Source organism: Orcinus orca, chromosome 2, assembly GCF_937001465.1.
Source record: "Orcinus orca chromosome 2, mOrcOrc1.1, whole genome shotgun sequence".
Taxonomy (NCBI): Eukaryota; Metazoa; Chordata; class Mammalia; order Artiodactyla; family Delphinidae; genus Orcinus; species Orcinus orca.
Window position 1 is genome coordinate 156,870,448 of NC_064560.1, and position 8,025 is coordinate 156,878,472.

Sequence of the window (8,025 nt, forward strand, 5' to 3'; positions counted from 1 at the left end):
TTATTGCTAAAATACATCTTCATCTCTGAATCTGCTATTTCTCTTCCACAAATTATCTTGAGAGGATAATTTTGTGAACTCTTGTCTTGTAGGCCCTAAGTTAGAAGCCAAATAACAAGGATAAATTCTTCAAACATTTCTCGCTGCTTCTGGCAGTTTCATTTGTAATGATCACTTGGCCTAAATTAAAGTGAGGTTGAAGATAGTGGAAATCAAACTCCAGGGAAAAGACTGAAAAAGCTGGGGATACTTTTTGAAGCTTAAGAAGATGAAAGAGATTGTAAGTAGTCTTGAACCTTTCTTTGATAATTTACTCATTTAAAAAACCTGCTCTTTTCAAAAATAACACATGATTTTATTGAAGAACTAACTTTGGAAGCTATGGATAATCTTGCATCTTAAAGATTAAAATAAAGACTATCTAGAAATGTCTGTAAATTTGAACATTTAAAAAATCTTTAAATGGTGTTATTTTAATTTACTTGTATAAAATGTATAATGTTAATACCCTGTTACCAAGAGCTTGCTTCAATTCAGCCCCAAATAGCCTATCTACGCTAGACATGTTTACAGCACCTACCAGCCTTTCAGCTTACAGGTAAGCTGTGACAAAGTGAGAGAGCGGCGTGGACATACATACACTACCAAACGTAAAATAGATAGCTAGTGGGAGGCAGCCACATAGCACAGGGAGATCAGCTCGGTGCTTTATGAATGCCTGGAGGGGTGGGATAGGGAGGGTGGGAGGGAGGGAGACTCAAGAGGGAAGAGATATGGGAACATATGTATAACTGATTCACTTTGTTATAAAGCAGAAACTAACACACCATTGTAAACCAATTATACTCCAATAAAGATGTTAAAAAAAAAAAAAAAACAGAGAGAGAGAGAAAGCATTGGCAGCCATGTTTCCTACCTTTTGACTTGTCTTACCACCACAGCTGACTGGACCAGGAAAGACGACCCAGCCTAAACCTGACCTGTAACCCCTGACCTGGTATTCAGAAAACGTGTTGAGCCAATCATATTCCCTCTCTCAAGAATGTGAACTAAGAACTGCCAAGTGAAGGAATTCAGGAAGTATTAGGAGCAGAGATTGAATCATTATAACATAGAGAGACTTGATTTTCAACGTGCACTGCAAAGTCAGAGGGAAGGAAATATGACTCAGCAGAGGAAACCCACCTAGAGAGAGAAAGAGGAAAACAGCAACACATCAGGAATCAGGTATCTTCTAAGGGATGGACAGCTCCCTGGTCCCTAGAGCTGCCCCAGTGCCATTTTTAATCCATGTGGAGACTTGCAGAAAAACCTCCCCTTTCTTAAAGTATCATGAGTGGCTCTCTATCTCCTGCAACTCAGAAAGTCTCACTTCAGCACCATCTTATCCTGGGTTCATAAAAAAGGCCAAGGGCTGCCAACTTACCTTAGACAATGACACTTGATAATGATGTTCATGATACTGACATCGATCCTTTTATCAATGAAATTTGAGAAAATTTGGGGTTAGCAGCAAAGCAAAGCATTTGCATGTTGGCCTGCTTTCCCAGAGCAATGAGCTTGGACCTCCCCCTCACCCAGGCCGATGTAGACAACCTTAGCAGCTGGCTTAGGACTCAGCTACAGATGATACACCCACCAACAGAGAGATGACAAACTTGTGTTGTTCAGAGCTGACGGGACCATTCCAGTCCAGGGTCTATTGAGTGCAGATTCGGGGATGAACGGGATACCTTTCCAGTTCCTGAACAAGCAGGGCAGTTCCTAGGCAAAGCCATGAACTCCTGTCCTCGGTGTGAGGGGTCAGAAGGGCACTGAAGTTGAAGCAAGCTGTACTGTACACTGTCACCCTGTGTACAGTAGTCACTCTGGTAGCTTGGGCAGAAGCGATCAGGGTAAAGCTAGATGTGCCAGTCCCTCTTTAAGAATACAGTCCAAGGGCTTCCCTGGTGGCGCAGTGGTTGAGAATCTGCCTGCTAATGCAGGGGACACAGGTTTGAGCCCTGGTCTGGGAGGATCCCACATGCCGCGGAGCAACTAGGCCCGTGAGCCACAACTACTGAGCCTGCGCGTCTGGAGCCTGTGCTCCGCAACAAGAGAGGCCACAATAGTGAGAGGCCCGCGCGCCATGACGAAGAGCGGCCCCCGCTTGCCACAACTAGAGAAAGCCCTCGCACAGAAACGAAGACCCAACGCAGCAAAAATAAATAAATTCATAAACTCCTACCCCCAATATCTTCTTTAAAAAACAAAACAAAACAAAAAGAATACAGTCCACTCCTGAGTGGAGTGTATGTGTCTGTGGTGTCAAGGCAGTAGAGCAGTAAGGAAGAATGAGCCTCTAATCCTCTAATCACTGGTATTCTCTAGGAGAGAAACGGTTCTTTTATGTGCTCAGGGAGAGTGGTGGGCGCCTCAGATGGCCTCAAGAGCTTCAAGCTCTTACTAGAGGGTCCACCAGGATAGTTATGGTTCCTCCACACGGTATATTGTGAATAGGCACCTCTGGCCCTGCGCTTTTAGTCACTTGGGGATGAGGAAGTACTTCCACAGTTAGTTAAATGGATACGGATACATGATAAAAACTGCTGCCGCTAATTGACATGTTAAAGGACATTCAGCCTAAACTGCCAATAGGTATAAATTAATTTTTTAAAAATTTAAACAGTTAAGAGGCACCATAGCATATGCGTGGATTCTGGACCCAGATATTTTGGATCTAAAGCCCGGTTCCACTGCTTTCTACCTGTTTAACCTTGGTCAAAGCACTTAAATTCTCTATACCTCAATTTCTTCATCTATGTAGTGGGGATGATGACCATAGCACCTACCTCATTTGGTTATCTTGAAGACTAAATGCTTACTTGTATAAAGCCTTTACAACAGTGCCTGGCACATAATAAACATTCAGTTAATGTTGTTGATTATTATCTACTGCACTTCAAGAATAAGCCATAGAGAGAGACTTATTGAAAGCCATGATGATCAAAACAAAGTTCCTGTTTGACACTGGTTCTTTAACACTAAAAGAAAACCAAATGTTACCCATACTTTATCCTCAATTATAGATGAAGAAGACTGAAGAATGGAAAGTGAAATTTTACACTAAAGGTGATGTCCCTCTCTAATTTGATTTTTTAAAAAACAAAATTTGTGACTGAGTTGTTATGACTTCGCTGTCATTCTTTCTGCAATGACACACAGGAGTAGCGTCCCTTGGCAGCCTTCCAGCAGTGTTTACCCTTAAGATGCCCTAGAACCACACAATGAAAACAATCCCAGTGCTCAGCACAGGGGCTGGCACGTAGCAGACGTTCACGGTCTATTCACTTACTTTAAGTGACTGTCAATTTCTCTCCTGCCATTTTAACCTCATCACCTCCTGTCTCGAAATCTTCAATAAAGGGCTTCCCTGGTGTCGCAGTGGTTGAGAGTCTGCCTGCCGATATAGGGGACACGGGTTCGTGCCCCGGTCCGGGAAGATCCCACATGCCGCGGAGCGGCTTGGCCCGTGAGCCATGGCCGCTAGGCCTGCGCGTCTGCAGCCTGTGCTCCGCAAAAAATCTTCAACAAGACTGCTCTTTTTCAAGTTTAAATTATTCATCCTATATTTCAAATCTTTCAGGGATCTCACCTCTTCCTTATGTCCTTTTATCTAGTTGGCCCCTTTTACTGCTCCCTGATTACTTCAGTTAATATATCTTCTTTTGCTCTGTTCTTCTTACTCATTTTTATCACCCACGTGGTACTAAATATAACTCCTTCTATACTTTAACATTTTGTTTACACTCAAATTTTGCTGCTTTCTCCCCATTGGAATTATAGTTGTAGTAGACAGTTTAGAGGCGCTTTCCCAGCCCGCCTCCTGTCTTCTCTAAAACTTGCTCCCATAGCAGCTATGTTTGAACTTCATGACCCTAACCGTTAACCCTTAACTGCCCAAGGGTGGTTTTTGTTTTTCTTTTAAGGCACTAAGTTTTGAAGTGTTTTGTTTTGCAGTAAAAGATAAGGGATTCAGGACTTCCCTGGTGGTGCAGTGGTTAAGAATCCACCTGCCAGTGCAAGGGACACGGGTTCGAGCCCTGGTCCGGGAAGATCCCACATGCCATGGAGCAACTAAGCCCGTGCGCCACAACTATTGAGCCTGCGCTCTAGAGCCCGTGAGCCACAATTACTGAGCCTGTGTGCCACAACTACTGAAGTCCGCGCGCCTAGAGCCCGTGCTCCACAACAAGAGAAGCCACTGAAATGAGAAGCCTGTGCACAGCAACGAAGAGTAGCCCCCGCTCACCACAACTAGAGAAAGCCCGCGCACAGCAGCAAAGACCCAACACAGCCAAAAATAAATTAATTAATTTCAAAAAAAAAGATAAGTGATACATCATTGTTCTCAAAAGTTGCTTCATAAAATCTCTAATTGTGAGTTAAAAAATATGCTTTAGAGCTATAGTCATTTCGACTTAATAGTCGTATGATTTTATTATAAAAAATTATAGAGTACAAGAAACTTCTCTACTGAATATGATGTATAGTATAAAACATATGGTAAGTCTGTGATAAATGCCAGGAAGATTATGATTTTTTAAATGCCTAGAGGAGGAGGGAGAGGGCAAGGGATCTGATTTTTTAAGAAGTTTTTTTCTAGCTTTCAGCATCTGCTGGCCTGGTCATAGAAGAGGATATAGTTAATAAAATGTTTATAATTTCATAGAAGAAATAAATTTGGTTTGTTTGGTTAAGATTCTTTACATTCCTGTTGTGTATTTATGGCTTGTTTTTAGTCAACTGCCCATCTTTCTGTCATATTGACTTTAGCCAATGACAACACAGGGATTGAGCTCAAGAGGGGAAAGACCCCTCGTATATGTGACCAGTATGCAAGCAAAGAGCAAGGTTAATAGGAACTTAAATTGACCAGGCAGGTGGATGTTTTATGACTTAACACTTTTGATTTTGTGGGTCTTAAAGTGTTTAATTCCCCCATTACTGTGATTAAGTTGCCACCACGGTTTAAAGTTTTTCGAAAGGTATGAAAAATATTTTGTCTTATTATTTAGCTTAGGGGAGCAGTGATAACTTCTACGTGTTATCAGGTGCTTTGTTCCTACTGCAGCTGTTGACCATGGGAGTCTGTTCCATCTGTGCTGAGCTTGTGTGTCAGCGTGCCCTTGGCTTTTTGTGTGTGAACTGGCACGTGGTAATGGAGATTAGGTCGCTCTGCTTCATGTGTTGATTTTGCAGCTAAACACACCCAGTTACTTCACACGTGTGATTGTAATGGCTGAATTTAAAAGATTAGGAAGAGGTAAAAAGAAAACAAATGCATTCAGAATAACTTAAGGTCAAATGGACATTCATAAGCATGTTGGAGATGGATGAAACATGAGCTCAAGATGTTAGACTGAGCTTCCTGATATCAGCTGATCTTTTAGCACTCCCTCATAGTCCTGCTATTATATAGCACCTTACGGTTTGGAAAGCATTCTCATTTGGGTCCATTTCTTATTTAGATTCCAATTTTCTAGCTGCTACAACCGGAACATTTCACAACTAGCAAGAAAGCCACAGATTGTGGGGATTCTGCTGACTGGAGTCCCACAAGCTCCCTCACTGTACCTCATCTGAGATCAGGATCGTACCTCCAAAGTGGGGGCCTGTGGGACTCCAGATTTCCTGCTGTCTCACTTGCAGCTATGGCACTTGCCGTATCTATCATGGTGCCTTAACATAATAGGCCCTAAGTAAACATTTATCAAATTATCTTATTACAGGGCTGTACAAAGCCAGCACAGGAACCTTTCAGCACGTATTTATTGATTCATTATTATTTAATATTTCCACATCCCCATCCCGCAATATTCTCCTGTAGTTGTATTTAAAAATGACAATACTGTGTATGTTTTAATACTTTGCAGTACATAATTTACTGTCACATGCATTATCTCATTTGATTTTCTCAAAAACCTTATGAGCTATATAGGCAGGAAATTATTATTCCTATTTCACAGATGGGCTAACTAAGGAAGGCATAAAGACATTAAGTGGTGTAGAACTGAGGTCTCTGTCTCGTTAACTAGCCTGTTTTCTGCTCTTTGAGGATGCTTTTCTCTTGCTTCAGTTCAGCCTCTTTCCCGGAAGAGTCCCTGTCTCAGTGGTGAATGAGAGTAGGGAGGCCCTCTTCCAGAACAATCTCATTGTTACAAATACCCTTCGTTGTTTGCAGTAACTCTGGTCTGGGGCAAAGAACATAAAAATGAATACTTTATTCCAAAGTCACTTATCATGTAGCTTCCAGAATGTGTATATTGATTTTGCATTTTATAGTCTCATGATGTCTATGTAGGTAAAATTATTACAAGATTTTGTTATTTATTGCTTCAACAACCCTACCCAACTCTCCAGTGATTTCCAATATCAAAGAGAAGCAATCATTACCCTGATGCCCTGTATGACCTGGCTCCTACCTACTTCTCCAGCTTTATCTCATACCCCTCTCCTGTTCATGCGGTAAGCTCTGGCAACATGAAGTTCTTTCTGTTCCTAACATATGCCAAGCTCAGTACTACCTTAGGGCATTTGCACTTGCTGCACCTTCTGGGTGGAATATTATTCCCTGAGATCTTGCCCAGGTGATTCTGTTTCATCATTCAGTCAACTGCTCAAAAGCCTCCTTGACGAAGTCTTTCCTGGTCTCCTTGTTAAGTGAAAAAAGCTAGGTACAGAAGAGTGTACATAGTGTGCTGCCATTTCTGTGTGTTTTTAAAAGAATATTTACACAAACATATGCAGAGAAAAGTGCTGGGAAGATACACAAAAAATTGAAAACTGGTTTCCACTAGGGAGGAGAACTGCTGGGTGAAAGTAGGATTAAAACATTTTTCACTCTTTTTATTATTTGAATTGTTTACTATCTGTATCTACTACTTTTTGAAATAATAAAACCTCTTTAAAAGAATGAGAAAAAAGAGCCCATTGGATTGTCTAAACCTAACAAATTGGAAATAAAACAGGAATAAATATTTAATATTTCACTTAGATTCAATAATTCAAGTATACAGGTCTTGGTGAGATGGATTCTTCTTCAAAGCAGTTCATCTGACAGAAACCTAAAATTCTATTGACCACAAGCTCAATAGGACCCAACCATAGGGCTGTTAGAAGACTGAATGCCTCCTCCCAACAGCAGCAGAATACATATTCTTCTTAAGTGCACATGGAACATTCTCCAGTATAGATGACATATTAGAGAACCAAACAAGTCTTAACAAATTTAAGGTGATTGAATTTATATCTAGTATCTTTTTTTACCACAATGGACTGAAACTAGAAATCAATAGCAAAGAGAATTGGAAAATTCCCAAATATTTGGAAATTAAACAACACACTCTTGAACATAAATGGATCAAAGAAGAAATCAAAACGGAAATTAAAAAATATCTTGAGACAAATGAAAGCAAAAATACAAATACCAAAACTTATGAGATGCAGCAAAAGCAGTACTAAGAGGCAACTTTATAGTGATAAATGCCTACCTTAAAAAAGAAGTAGAATCTCAAATATAAAACCTATTTCTATACATCAAGGAATTAGAAAAAGAAGAACATAAGCCCAAAGCTAGCAGAAGGAATGCAATAAAGATTAGAACAGAAATAAACAAAATAGAAAATAGAAAAACAATAGATAAAATCAATGAAACTGAGTTGCTTTTCTGAGAAGATCAACAGGGACTTGCCTGGTGGTGCAGTGGTTAAGTCTCCATGCTCCCAATGCAGGGGGCCCAGGTTCAATCCCTGGACAGGGAACTAGATCCCACATGCATGCCGCAACTAAGAGTTCACATGACACAACTAAGGAGCCCGCCTGCCGCAACTAAGACCAGGCTCAACCAAATAAAAATAAACTAATTAATTAATTTTATAAAAAGAAAAAGATCGACAAAATTGACATCTTTAGACTAACTAAGAAAAAAAAGAGAAAGACTCAAAATCAGAAATGAAAGGGGACATTATTACGACCTCTGCAGGA